Source organism: Artemia franciscana, chromosome 3, assembly GCF_032884065.1.
Source record: "Artemia franciscana chromosome 3, ASM3288406v1, whole genome shotgun sequence".
NCBI classification, from domain to species: Eukaryota; Metazoa; Arthropoda; class Branchiopoda; order Anostraca; family Artemiidae; genus Artemia; species Artemia franciscana.
In genome coordinates this window covers 27,536,063-27,551,280 of record NC_088865.1, presented here as the reverse complement: position 1 = coordinate 27,551,280, position 15,218 = coordinate 27,536,063, and the positions used below count along the sequence as shown (strand labels likewise).

Genomic DNA, 15,218 nt, shown 5'->3' with positions numbered 1-15,218 from the left:
GAAAAATGGGGTTAGAAGATTAGCGACAGTGGAGTCAACACTTACCAAAATTTAAAATGATAGTTATGGAAACTGGGTGTGGGATTTTTGCATGGATACAGTCATCAATGCTTACCATGCCTTTGTTTAAAAAATAAAGTTCCAGTGTTATGTATTTCATAATGATACAAGACAAGTTGGGGCAAAAGTCAAAGTTCAACATTTTATAAAAGTTCCAAGTGATGAAATAACTATAAATAACGACATTAAAGTTTATATTACGTTAGCCAAGAAATTGATACTGTATCAGACTCTGTTAAAAAAATAAAGGTTCGGCGTTAAAATAGGACCAATAAGGGCAGCTAAAGCAAAGGGCATTGACAAATTGTCTAAAATAATGAAAATCCAAAATGAAAAAGAAAGAAAAATGGGATTAGAAGATAAGCGACAGCGGAGTCAAAACTTACCAAAATTGAAAATGACAGTTATGATAATCGGGTTTGGGATTTTGACATAGATTAGGTCATCAAGGCTTACCATGCCTTTATTTAAAAAATAAAGTTTCGGTGATATGTATTTCATAATGACGAAAGACAAACCAGGCCAAATCCGAAGTTCAACATTTTATAAAAGCTCCAAGCGATGAAGTAACTATAAATAAAGACACTAGAGCTTCTAAGGACGTTAGCCAAGAACCTGATGCTACATCAGTCTCTGTTAAAAAAAATAAACATTCGGCGTTATGTTATTTATAATGACAAAAGACAAGCCAAGGCAAAAGTTAAAGGTGCAACATAAAAAACGTACTTTTACGAAAGCGCTAATTTTGATTTAAGATCGTTTAAATGTTCAAGGGGTTGATTGATGAAAATGAGGCACAGATAAATGTGGTTGGAAAACAAATGAAAGTGAGAATCGCAACAGCTAAAGAAAAGGGCGTGAAACGAACGACAGCGAGAATCACGTTGAATTGTGAACAAATTTCTGAACAATATGTTGTTGGAAACTGGAAAAGACTTATTTGTTATCTATAACGTCTTAAGAAATTAAATGAGAGGCTGTATGAATCTAAACTACTAAAGCAAAAGGCGTGGAAAAAAATTTCAGAGGTAAGGATGAACAAAAATGGACAATTAAACCTACGGTTGGAAAACAAGAAACAAAGATGATAGGCCACAAGTACAATCTAAATAGGTCATGTCTTTAAGAAAGAATTCGTATTTTTCACAGTGTGGCTGGTATCCAAACTGCAGTGGCGTCACGACGTCAAGAAAAGGCTTAAACTGTCTGCGGTTAGTGACAATGACAATCCATATATATAAGCCTGCCGCGTGCCAAGTGCTGGGATTCAGTGGTGAAGCCGTCAGGCTCTCGGTAATCTACCATATGTCAAGAACAGCTAAGGACATTAAGCATAAACTTTCAAGTAATGCTGGAGGAAGGGTTAAGCTAAGTTAGCATTAGTGCATGCCACTACTGCTACTAATATTACTGCTAGTACAATATGTTTAAACATCTGAGAGCCCTACTGTAGAGGTTCAATCAGATTAGTGAAATGAAGCTTTAAAATTAATATCAGAAACATTGTTTCAACAGTAAAAAAGGACATCGCACCCAGCATTGCACACAGCTCACTAATTTAGCTGAGTCTAAATGGAGAAAGATGAGATTTCAGCATTTAAATGCGCCCTTTTAAGCATCTGCATTCTTCCTACAAAATTATCCAGTGCCCCTCCTTGACAATAGCGGATGCGCAATTATAAATCACTAAACATAGTTTGATAAAAACAATAAGTGAATCAACTTAACTAAATTAAGATTTAAGAGAAATATCCATATTAATCATTTGCATTGTTGAATTTGGTTCTGAGTTTTAGAAACGAATGCGACATCACTTGTTCTTAAAACTCCTCTGCAACTGGACAGTTGCACAATATACAGTTTTTTAATACTTTTAAATCGTATCGCTATCTCATAATTTTTAATTGATAGGAAATCGTTCCTTTTTAGGTTAAAATCGTAGTCTGGGACCAAAACAATGACAGAAAACGCCACTTTCCCATGGCAAAATCCTTATTTAAAAATGGCACTAGAGCTAGTAGTAGTAGTAGTAGTAGTAGTAGTAGTAGTAGTAGTAGTAGTAGTAGTAGTAGTAGTAGTAGTAGTAGTAGTAGTAGTAGTAGTAGTAGTAGTAGTAGTAGTAGTAGTAGTAGTAGTAGTAGTAGTAGTAGTAGTAGTAGTAGTAATAGTAGTAGCAGCAGTAATAGTAGTAGTAGTAGTAGTAGTAGTAGTAGTAGTAGTAGTAGTAGTAGTAGTAGTAGTAGTAGTAGTAGTAGTAGTAGTAGTAGTAATAGTAGTAGTAGTAGTAGTAGTAGTAGTAGTAGTTGTAGTAGTAGTAGTAGTAGTAGTAGTAGTTGTAGCAGTAATAGTAGTAGAAGTAGCAGTAGTATTCGTTGCAGGAAGTAGTAGTCATAGCACCCGGTAATTGCATGACTTCAATTATTCTATGCGGTTCTTCGAAGCACCTGTTCTAATTTTATATTTTATCATCTGGATACATATAGGATAATACATAAAAGCTTTTGCCATGCTATACGGACATTTCTCTCGTGAAAATTTGATGAAATTGATGTGGCTCCCACATAGTGATTGTAGCCTGTTCTTGAAAGATAAAGACTTCAATAAATCATTGAGTAAATTACAATGTACTAATCATAATAAATTCAATTACTTATGCCCTTACAAGAAACGTTATTATTAAGAAAAACAAATCCCGGGTAAACCATAGAGAAACCCTATTGAAATGCACTGTTAAAAATACTCTTCATAAATTAAAATATGATTTCACACAGAAAAAAAGACTTTCAATTGTTAAACCACAGAGAGTTACTGGTTGAACTTTTAAGAAAATTTGAAAGAGTATGATAAATCTTTTAGAATTCTTAGTGTTTTAAGAAAACCGGAAATCTAATGCAAGTGAAATTGGGATGAACAAATTAAAATAACGCATCTTGAGCTATTGATTTTCAAAATCATTGGGAGCTACAAGGTTGTGCATAAAAAAAGAATTGTTTCTGATTTGGCTTCTATTGCTCCACAGTCTAAAATTAAATACACTATTTTGCTTCAATAGATACAGGAATAATCTTTCCTCCAATTTCTTTTTCCGAAAGTCATTAAATGCCTTTAGGTCTTAGAATTGGTAACTCTTTAGCCTACGGCTCATGTATCAAAAAGCATTGCCGGTTCAATTTTTCGGTCGATGCTGCGAATGTGAATTTAAGCATTTGAAATTGTTCATGTCTTGATGAATGTAAACTACATGATTATTACTTTTTACAATAAACAAGATTCAACGGATATGAATAATAATCATCTGGTTACTTGTCACCACCTTCTAAAATTCTAGAGAAAGCTTAAAAAGGATCGTCTTATATCCTTTCAAGGAAAATTATTCTTATCATTTTAATTTAGCTTCAGAGACGAACAGTCAACATAAAAAAACACTGCTGCTATGTTGTATAAAATTAACGATTCACTACATGCTAGTCATTATTTTGCATCAGTTTTAATCAGACAATACTACAATACTCAAGCATTGCCTAAAGTAAAGAGCCCTGTATCTTCAATGTATTTTCTTTTACACCCAGCTGCATCATATGGCAGGGCTCCAAAAACTTAGGAGAGGATTCCTTTAACTGAAAACTGTTAAACCAAGTGGCCTTATGAATGACTAAATTTAGTGGAGGACAAAAAGTTCCCCTCTTGTTCCCTGTTTGATAACCTTCCTTTATAGCCCCCTTAACATTCGATCAATATTTGAAATTTACTTGGAACTGCGTTCAGGATAGTCAAAAGCTTGAACAAATATGCTTCCACGGATGACATGACTCTGACGGATCCTCAGGAAAAGGTCGTAGATAAGGAAAAATATCGAGTGTTTAAATTTTTTTCAGAGGATTTAGCGCTTTCCGATTGGAGGGCCACGTGCTTTTGAAGTCTAATTTTCATTTAGTTATTCTTCAACCGCACTGTATGTAAGGCGAGGTTGTAAAAATTCCAGATGGATCTCATTAAATTGAAAATGTGTCGGTCTGGCCTTTTTTTAACGGTTGAAACTTATTGAGAACGACCTGTCTCTCTCGCTTGGCCTTTTTACTCACGGCTTCCTTTTATATTCAATCATTAGCACATGATAGCCATTTTTCTCAAAATTGTCCAAGGTATACGGCTATAGAAATGACAAATTCCCCCAGTTCATGAATTAAGGGCCGCTCGTAATACGAATTTTGTCAATTGTATACATTAAGTTTTATAGCGGGAAAATGAAGTAAGTAAGTAAGAAGCTTTTATTGCGCTAAAAGCCTTAGAGCCATGGCAATACAAAACATTGCATTCACCATTACAATCACCATTATATTCACCAGCCATCTCTCATCAAACTCTCACTTTCCATACACGTCATGTCTCAACTCCTCAATTTTACACACTCATACATCAAACAACCCACATTCTCATCCATACTTACACACATCGGGCAAAAGGACCATCTTGCCCTCTCCTCCTCTTTAAACACATTCTTCTTATTCTAAGTGGTAAACTATTTCCCCTTATTCAATTAGATACTTCAGTTCCTCTTTTTAAATTCAGCTTAAAGAAACCCTTCACACCACGCCTTCTTCATTGACGTATAGAGGCACAGGGAATCAGAGATGCTTCTTTCAAACTGCCAAACCTTTGTCTCTTGATCTCGTAAAATATTAACAATCATCTTTGCAACCTGTTTATCTACCCTTAGTCCATTATTCTACATTTCAACCGCACCATCGTTTTGTAAGATTCTCCTTACCTGGCACGGCCATGAGCTCGGAGATTTAATCTCTAAGAGCTTCTAAAGAAGCAACTATAAGTAACCGCACTCATGGCATTTTCACTATACACTCCCAAAACCTAACGATATTTATCAGCCTACAGCTTCTTAGCGAAAGAATCCCTAGATCTCCTCTCACTATTAAACTATTCATTTTTCTATTAATACTTTCCTAATAATAAAAATAATAATAAAAAAAAATCCTGACACCTTATAAAATTCCAGTTGTATACTTCCGAACTTATCACTTTTCTGGAATCCCCAAACTTTCAACGCATAATGCATCACCGATATTACCTTATTCATAAGAATATATCCCTTATTTGGTCCTCAAAATTAAATTCAAGCCCATTTCCTCACTACGTCCTATACATGAACTCCCATATGGAACTTAATGTACAAAAATTGTTTGGGGAAAAAGCCCCCAAAATTAGGAACCAATAGAGGGCCGAAGTACTTGTTGTTCCTCATAAGTTTGAAACTTAGAGACTTAAGCCCTTGGGCAAGTCGAAATAGATGTGAAAAAAATAATTTTGACACAGTTCCTTCATAAATAGGATCCATTACTCGCCAAAAACTTATGTCTCATCAGCTTAAAACCCACATCCTAATTTCCTTAGTTCTAAGGACTCCATTAACAAAAAACATCAGTTCTCCCCGCATAAGTGGCTAAAAAAAATAATTTCTCCGCAAGATTCGAAACTAACACCTATAAACGAGATTCAGGACCTCGTGTACCGAAAAACGAGTTAGGTTGGGAGCAAGGCCCCCAAATATTCTGCGAATGTTCACTCGCCAAGCGGATCCTAGTTTTTAAGAAATATTCTTGTTTGAAGGCAATACCCCTCCAAAATATCCCCCAAAATTCTACCCAATAAGCGGCAAAACCATAAAACGGGGTCCAAAGAAGGGTCAAAAGTCTTCCTAAATAGGGCCTACGCTCCTTGAATATAGGGCCAAAAACAGTCCAGTGAAACTGGTTTTCTAATTGGCTTGAAACTTTTAAGAATCATTCCCTGTGCTAAGGTGACTAGCATTTTTGGGGAGAGAGAGAATTTTAGGGGGCCCTTAAATGGGCTAAAAGACATTTCGTCCCTAATTAGTTTTAAAATTTTATAGCTAGATGTTCTTTGGCTAAGGGGGTGTAATACAAAAATAAATTAGGAGTAATTCTTCTCCCCCTCCTCAAAAATATTTTCTCTTCCCCTCCTTTGAAAATGAGGTTCTATAAAGACCAAATACTTTTTTCTGATCAGATCACAAATTATATCCTTAAGCCCTCAGACCAGGAGGAACTTAATGCTCAACAAAAAGAGATACCCCACCCCTAAAACCAACAGTAAAAACTTTCGCACTACGACGAGAAAATTACACCCCTGGATTTCAGCGTTAAGGGGACTTTTACGAATAAAAAAAATTGAGCCGTGGGCACGGGTCCCCAAAACAATGGGCAAAGCATGTTCTATTCGGCTGGTTTAACATTTGTACATTTGCATCTGGATGACCTTGGGTTAAGAGGACCCTAATCTAAAAAAATAGAAAAATTTAGGTTTATCTGAAAATAGGGGGTGGGGGTCTTGCTAAAATTGGGTCTTTGGTATCTGAACCGGTATTTTTTAGGACATTTAACCGTGGCAAAGTTTGCTATTTTCGGAACCCAAATGCATGTAAAGTTGGGATAATAGCTTGTTATTTCCGGGACCCTATAAAATCCAGGAAATTGGATTTAAGTTGTTCCTTGGAAACAAACGTTGAATTTAGTTGGATGTGTTCCCTGGGAACGCGTATTCGTTCACTCTTTCCTTGTCCCTAGATTATTTACTTATTTTTCCTTTGTAAAAAAGTTTTTTTTTAAGTAACGATCCCATCGATACCCATCAGAGGCAGTATGCTATTATAACATTACTTTAATGATTCTTCATGTTGACCCCGAAAGGGGCCAACAAACTTTTTCTTTATTAACAGCTTCAAACTTGAAACCGTAAGTTCCTGACAAATCCAACCCTATTATTCAAGAAAGTTTTAGTTTGGAAGTACGAGTCACCTCAAAATTCCAGCCAAAGAATGCACTAGCAACTTTTTCTATTGACCTGGGTGTAGCATAGTGGATTGGTGCTCTGCTTGGCAATACGAGGCCCAGGGTTCGATCCTCGCTACAGCAAGGTCGGTTGACAAGCTTGCTACTTGTCCCTGTAAAAAAGACCCAGCAACTTAAACGTTAATTCGATGCCCTATGTGTTAGTAATGACCCTGGAAGATCTTTATTTGCTTTTTATTTTTCATTGTTCGATTCGCTTGAACTTTCAGATTATTGCCACAAATTTTATGTTAGGGTTGATTGAGTATAATCTGATCTAGAAATGGGCTAAAACAGTTTTCCCTTAGTAACTTAAAATTTGGAGCCATAAACATCCAGGGAAAATAAACCTAAGATAAAAAAATAGTGAGGGGGTATGCGCCCTCAAAAATAGGGCACAAAAAGGACAAAAGATAGTAATTTTTTGAAAAGTTTGAAACTTAACGCTCTAATTTCATCGGCCAAGGGAGAACTAGTTTATACTAATAATTTTGGTATGGGGCATTGGCCCCTAAGATGGAGCTCCAAAATGGGTCAACTTCTTATGGTTGACTTGGACCTTATGTCCCAGGGTTCTTGGGCCGTGAGAACCCCGATGCACAAGACAAAATTTAACAGAGACTTTGGATCCCTAGAAAACAACACCAAAGGAAGGGCTGAAAATATTGATTGGCGTCCAAAGCCCCTAAATATAGGGCCAAAAATGTTCCAGAGGAACTTTTTTCGATTCGCTTCACATTTTCAAGAGTTGTTGCCGAGGCTAAGGCGACCAGATGTTCTGTTGAAAGATGGGAGGATGTTATGAGGTCCTAAGACGGGCAAAAAAACTTACTGGTCATAATAATTTTGAAACTTACAGCCACGTTGACCTTTATATTTTAATTTGACTTAAAATTAAAAAAAAAATTGTTTGAAGGCACAGGGAACCACTAACTGAATTTAGGGTGCCATGCATATTTATTAGGAAGAGTGCGATGTTAGGGACCCCAGAAATTGGCTAAGGACTTTGTTTTGCCTTGTAAGTAGTGTTGGGCGATAATTTGATTAAACTACATATCGCTATATCGATAATTTTACTTTCGATGTTTGATAATCGGTGTCATGATTTTGATATTTCTGGTCAGATTTTTTGCTCAGATTAATTTTAGGTTTTGCCAAAATTCAAGGATAAAAATTGTAAACTAAAGAGCATGTTGCACAATTTTTTTCCAGATTTTGAATAAAATACAGAAAAAACTTCTATTACATGAGCAAATACTAAAAAAAAACAACATAATTTGGAATTACTTGGGCTCAGGTAAAGAAAAATAAGCTATTGGCTATTTTTGGCTATTCAAATCAACACAATATCAATATTTTCTCTGAGCATTGGTTCAGCCTTTTTGTAATTAGGTTAAAAATCTTTATGTTTCAACTGAAAGTAAGGAGCAACACTAAAACTTAGAAGTATAGAAATTATTCCGTATATGAGGGGAATAACCTATCCTCAATACCTTGCTTTTCACACCAAAATTTCTTTTTGTATCTTAATAATGTCCTTAGTCTAATTAGACAGCTCTTGTGTTTCAGGATTTGTTCTTATATATTTAGACAAAATGTTAAAATTAGCTTAAAGAGAAAGGTACTGAAAAGGGGGATTTGCCCTAACATACGGGATAATCCTGTTCGTTTTAAGTATTAATATTGCTTTTATGAAATCTGGCTTTTATGAAAAATTACACCAAGAAAATTCCTCCTTGGAAAGTTATTTCCAGTAAGATCTCCCATCCCCAGATCATTCGATCCCTGATGAAAAGTCCCCTAAAAAAACTTCTTGTGGACAGTTCCGCCTGGAAAATTATTTTTAAGCCTACTTTCGTTTGAAAAAGACTTGTTTTTCTTTAAATTTCTAATTGTTTTTCAAGTCATGCGGGAGAACCTTCCTCCTTGGAAAATTTTCCCCGAAATTCTCCCCTCCCAGTGTCTCAGTGGAGAGTTTCTCACATGTGAAATTCCCCACATGGAGAATCTCTCCCACAGAAAACCGAAAAGCCCAGCAGACAATCTCAACCGCTCTGGATATTTTCCCTGGGCAATTTCCCCGGAATATTTCCACATGCAAAATAGAATTGGCAAAAAGAGAGTAAATCAAATAAAATAACTTTCCAGTAGAAATCTGGTTAATCCCCTGTCCCCGTGAATAATTTCACTTTTAAAATTCTTCCCCAGAAGCTTCCCTCGCCACGGAACATTTTTCCCTTGAAAAATATCCCATAGAAAATTCCCCCCACCCACAAAAAATTTACTCTCCCTTAAAACTATCTGTTTACTTCCCAATGACACATATTATATGTAAACACAAGACAAATTTCATAAGTTACAACCGTTTCCTTCAGGGACTTCAAGGTCATGTCATCCCCAGAAGCATGATACAAGATCTTTCAACTCTGCTCATCACAATGGGTATCCCAAAATTTTAATCGAATGACCTTGGGAAAAAAGAGCATGGGAGGGAGGAGGGGTATAGTTACCCTCCAATCGTTTTAGTCACGAAATTAGTAACTATGGTCTTATATGACCATCGGTTTGATATGACCACCCTGCCAAAAAAAAATACACACAGACACAAGAAAAAACAAATAAAAGAACAAATAAACACGCATCCGTGATCTTTCTTCTGGCAAAAAGTACAAAATTTCGCATTTTTTCAGAAAGAAACTAGATAACCTTACAGTATGGTTCTCTGATATGTTGAATCTGGTCGTGTGATATTTATTAAGATGCACTGACTTTTTAGGGGCGGTCCCCTTCTAAAAATTATACAAATTTTCCTTGGCTTGCAGCTTTTGATGGGTACATGAAACTTGAGGTATGCTATACATCTGGAGTCGACTGAAATGTTCCTTACTTACAGTTTGTTACCACAAGCTATTTGATTATTAACTAGTCAGGCTTGAAATCCACTCTCGGAAAGGATTTTGGTGGCAAGCATGGATATTAATTTCATGATAACTTCGTATAGGTATTTCTTAAACCCGCATTACAAGACTTTCATGACTTGAGTTGTTCAGTTTTTCTTGGAAATAAAGATTACCTACTAAAAATCTAAAGAGCCATGACAGATACAGCTGCTGACGAAACTTGCCTGGCATTGACTTCTAAAACTTGGTCTTGTGAAACCCACAAACTGGCTTGATTCTGTAGTGGCTGAATCACAGGGAGTGTCACGGCACATGCGTCTACTAATAAAGATTTCAGAAAGACCCAATCCATGTATCTTGCTATTTACTCTCAACTTGGAGAAGATCGTCAGGGGTAATATGCAATTTTTAGAAACTTAGATTGAGAGATGTGGTAATTTTGACGAGTGTAATCTGAACGAAGTCTATACGCCTAGGAGGTATTTTATCTAGACAAGCCTTTTGGAAGTTCTCAGCAGCATTTGAGATCCCACCCTCACTAAACGATGTTTTCTAACGGGCTATGCCTTCTTGTGGATACAGCTATGCATGCTTTGCATCGGCGTATATGCGTCAGCATATTGAATAGATTATTCTTAGTTTCTACCATTTAAGAAACAATTTTCTACGTTGGATCTTTTCTGCTGGATATTCATCGGTAGGTACCGGAAAAAGCTGAAATAATATCGTTTTCGATATCGATATTTACGCTTCAATATGCAACATCAATACTTGGCGCGATATGTTGATATATCGATATCCAATATCGCCCAACACTATTTATAACTTTGAAGATTGTAGTCACAACCCCCTGGTATAGAGGAGGCAAAGATAAAAAAAATATTCGGCGGCATACACTCCCAAAAGGACCAAAACGTTCTTCAATCAGCTAATAATATAAATCCTTAAGTCTGTTGGCCAAGAAAAAACCCAATGCAAAAGAATAACAGTTTAAAATCCCTTTTCTCTCTCAAAACTTCTAAACGAATTAAGCGTCATATACATATAATTGAAAACGATTAACAGATTGAATAATTTGACTTTTATATGCAAAGATATTGACACTATTAATACGCTCTACATGGTCTCTTTCATTAGAGCATGTGTATGAGGACACAAGCTTTGAACTGTACCTACTAAAGTTCGTGATTCGAGTTCACTCATCAATTTAAACAGAAAAATATATCCAGGTGAACCAATATTTCTACTCTCGGCATACAATCAGGCTACAAATAGACCCTATCGTTTTATTCTACTGGACCTCAATCAGTGCACACCCGAGGGATTTAGGTGTAGTTATTTATATTTTCTACAATGAAATTACCGCAAATGTTCCACTGAACAGCAAACGGTTGTTAGTTGCCATCGTGGCACTGAAGAAACTACTTGAAAACAGACATTTATTCACCGTCCAAGACAACTCAAAACTGCAGCTTAGGAAGGACATACTCAAACATGATGTTGACGAAGAATTCATCAATTTCATATCAGAGCTTTGTTTAGATTTAACTGATGGTAATTTTCAACTGCCATAAGTAGTTAAGCAGCCTAAAAAGCAGCATTGTTCACTTGTACGTTCCTTAGCGGCAACAGCGGGCAAAGGAAACTATTTTAAAAGAAAACGGCTTTTTCAAGCCGGTGGAATCTTCTATACACTTTTACTGCCAATCATTGCAGAACTTGTAAACAGTTTTCTCTAGATGTCCAAACCTTATAAATTGAGTCCAATAGAACTCACCCTTTCGCCAAAGGAGCATTTCAAGGAGAATCTCAATAATTTCATTAATAATGAGACAATTGCCAACAATGAAAAAGTAATTTTGCTTCGAAATACACTTCGACGGGTCGACAAACTTAAACTCTACCGTGAAAGACCGCTCAATATAGATGTCATTGATCACAAGAAGGAAATGAATTAAAATTCCAAAATTTCTCAGCCAGCACCAACATCAAAAGAAGATTTGTCTAAGGTTTTGATATATTTTGCATACCGAGTGTCTGATTCCTATCGTGAGTTGTTTAAAAGACTCTTGACTTATCTCACTGAAAGCGAACTGGCTCAAATTGATGGTAGTTGAAATGAAGTTATAATCTACGGCAAGACCTGCATTCTACTTCATTTACTATCAGATTTGATAAAAAATAGTAAAAGACTCTTATCATTGGACAGTGATTTGCATAAATATTTAAACTCATCAAACCTCCCCAAAATTCTTATTGGTAATAGGTGCATTTTAAAATGATCAATGAAATTTAGTCAAATATCAAAAGATTTTTTAAATCATTTTTGAAAAATACAAGCACACTAAGTGGCAATGATTTGACGAGAGTGGGGGAGGACTCGAGAGAAGCTGTCTTAGTATCACTGCATCACTCTCACCTGTTAGTACGCAAAAGGACAGTGGACACTTCAGTGGACAATGGACATTTCACTACGTGCTTACGTTTAAAATGGTTGAAGTTATGCAACATGTTTATAAGAATATTGGACAAGTGGGAAGTTTGAGTTCAACCACAACATTTGCTCAAGCCACTGGACTTGAAAAGAAGCTAACGGCTGAGCAATCACAGACACACTACGTCGCAATCATAGAGTTCGGGGTAGTCACTATCGAAAAACTAGAGCATTTTTCCCATTGAAAATATTACAAGCAGATCTTTTGACACAAGATGAGATTCAACGGTATCACAGTGAGCCATACACGTATATTCTACTTGCAACCAGTGTTTTTAGTCGCTATGTAAATGTCATTCAAATACACTGGAATGTATCAGATAGAAAAGATATCAAAAAGTCATACTCAAAGGGCTAAGAGACAGGTTCCTGCTCGTTAGCTAACATAAAACTCTGTTTTGGATTCGAGAATATATGAAAGATGTAGACAATACCCAATGATTTCTATGTGACATTTATGTGCAATGTCTCTGCCTCTAGAATGATTTGAAAAAACAATTAGTTTTTGGAAAGAACTCTCCCCCACCATAAGATTCAACGAGGGAAAGTATGAAGTTGCTCTAGCCGATTGTGTTATCAAGTCTGATACATTGAGGAAAGATCGTATATATGAGATAAATGGTAGATCAACCGATTGGCCCGTGTATTATAACCGATAATTATAAGCCCGTATTATAAGCCCGTGGATTATAACCGAATAATGTACAAAATCACTTAACTCTGATTTATACCCATATGTCATACTAAGATATGAGGAATTAGGCATTTTGAATATTTTGTGTTGTGTAATCAATGAACAATCTCTACTCGTAAGAATGGTGCATTTCAATTTAATTATTCAATGGATAAAGGGAAGATTTATATTGGCTTACCCATTGACAATAAAAAGATTCATCTCAATGATAACTTAAGATGTGTTCTTGGCTTCAAACAGAATGCAATCAATGACAAAAGCGCTAGAGCTACAAATGGGGCTGACCGTGCGATTTTTGCAGAATATCCATCGGGTTTCTCCTTGGACAGCTGAAAATTTCTTTCAGTGTAAAGAATCTTATCCCATAGTCACTTCATCTCTAAATCTATTCAATTCAGAAAGTTTAGATGTTAGTATAAACATGGTTACTATCAACCATTTTACCACAACAACCACTCTCTTAAAACATACATTTTCAAATTCATTCCAATGAGGACTACTTCATAGATTTATCATCCACATTTATTTATTCAAAAGTTATGGTGAAGAAAGAACCTGACAATCAAACTCCTGCCGTTTCCAACGTATTATCCTATGAAAGTTTCGTACTAAACAATTTTTACAGCCGCATTTATAAAGAGCCTATTGAATTTGATAAGATGGGTTTTGAAGGCCTAAATATAAGCATCCAAAGAGTAAGTTCGATCCGGTACCTTGGTGTGGAGATTGATTATAATCTTTCGTTTAAAGATCATCTTGGTCGTCTACGAATTAAAGCAGCACAAGGAGTTGGAATCATGTATAGGTTGCAATATTTTTTCCCTTATGAAATATTAAGATTGTTATATTTTTCTTTAGTTCATTTCATTTATCATATTGTCCTATTGTTTATCTGGCATAATTTAAAACCCATCTTAAACCGTTAAAAATTGTTCAAAACCGGGCTCTAAGGATTTTACATAAGTATTTACCATCACCTTCGTCATACCCTGGTAAGACGACGACAGAAACTCTTTATTTGTTAATGCATATTCTTCCTATTTCCTGTCTATATAATTTTTCTTCGGTCCTTTTTAAAATTAAGTATAACCGTCAAATGCTCCCAGTTTATTTTCAGTCCATTGATTTGCTTGGGAGAAAGGGCGAACTTCATCATTATGAGCCTCGGCATAAAGACCAGCGTATTTCTTCTCGATTTATAACGGAGGGATCGAGATTTTCACCAAGGAACATGGTAATAAGCGCATGCAGAAAAAACTTCATACTGTTTATGATGACACTAAATCATTTAATATAATATGACATGAACTTTTAAGTTTTTTCCTAGAAACTTTTCACCATTAATCTTTTTTAATCTTTTTTTTCTCTATGGATTTTTTTATTTTATTTTTTCTTCCAATTTTTTTCAATTTTTTTTCATTTTTTTTAATTCATCGTCTCTGCTTCATTGCTCATGATGTCATTATCTGTGCACGTTTGTTTGATTGTTTTGTTACTGTGATTTTTATTTTGTTTTTCTGCTTTGTGTGGTGGGCAATGGACTTGGGTATTGGATCTTCAACTAATATTGTTTATGTTTTAAATATTGATGGGGTCAACACAATCACGAGCTCTATATTTCCGTGGTGACCCAGTGTAATTTATTTGTTATGCGTATTATATTAATACAAATTGAATTGAAAAAAAAATTGAATTGAATTGTTTAGACAAATGTTTGTCTGCATAAACTAAATATTGGTGAGTACTAGCAATAATCTATCAAAATGTTTTAGCAATAATCTAACAAGCTATATGTAATTCATGTTGATGACTCCGAAGTCCTACAAGGAAAGGAGGGTACTGGCAATGGGCTATGATTATAGATCAAATATTAGTACTGATGCAGAACTCGTGTGAGCGGTGAGCAAGGAGTACCATTTAGTTGGTAAACTAAGTGATGAATTATTTAATATAGCTAAATGGATGCATCCCAATGCTAAGATTGACATAAAGTTTCAGTTCGCTCCGTTCAATTATATTTTAAGAAAAACATATGACGCCTCACCCGACACAAATGTCAATATGCAGTAATACATCGAGTACGAAAACAAAAGGTTATTAGTTTTGTTGCTTTGGCAATTGAAAAGTTAAGAGTATCTAGAAATAATATCAAACTACTCGTTCCTCATATAATCACCAATCAACGATATATTACCACAGGTTCA

At 35.5% G+C, this 15,218-nt stretch overlaps 1 protein-coding gene across 1 annotated transcript in view; it reads right to left on the bottom strand.

Moving 5' to 3' along the window:
* Positions 1-15,218, bottom strand: part of LOC136025512 (synaptotagmin-7-like) — a 141,275-nt gene that overhangs the window by 111,496 nt on the left and 14,561 nt on the right. The gene's annotated exons all lie outside the window — the stretch shown is intronic.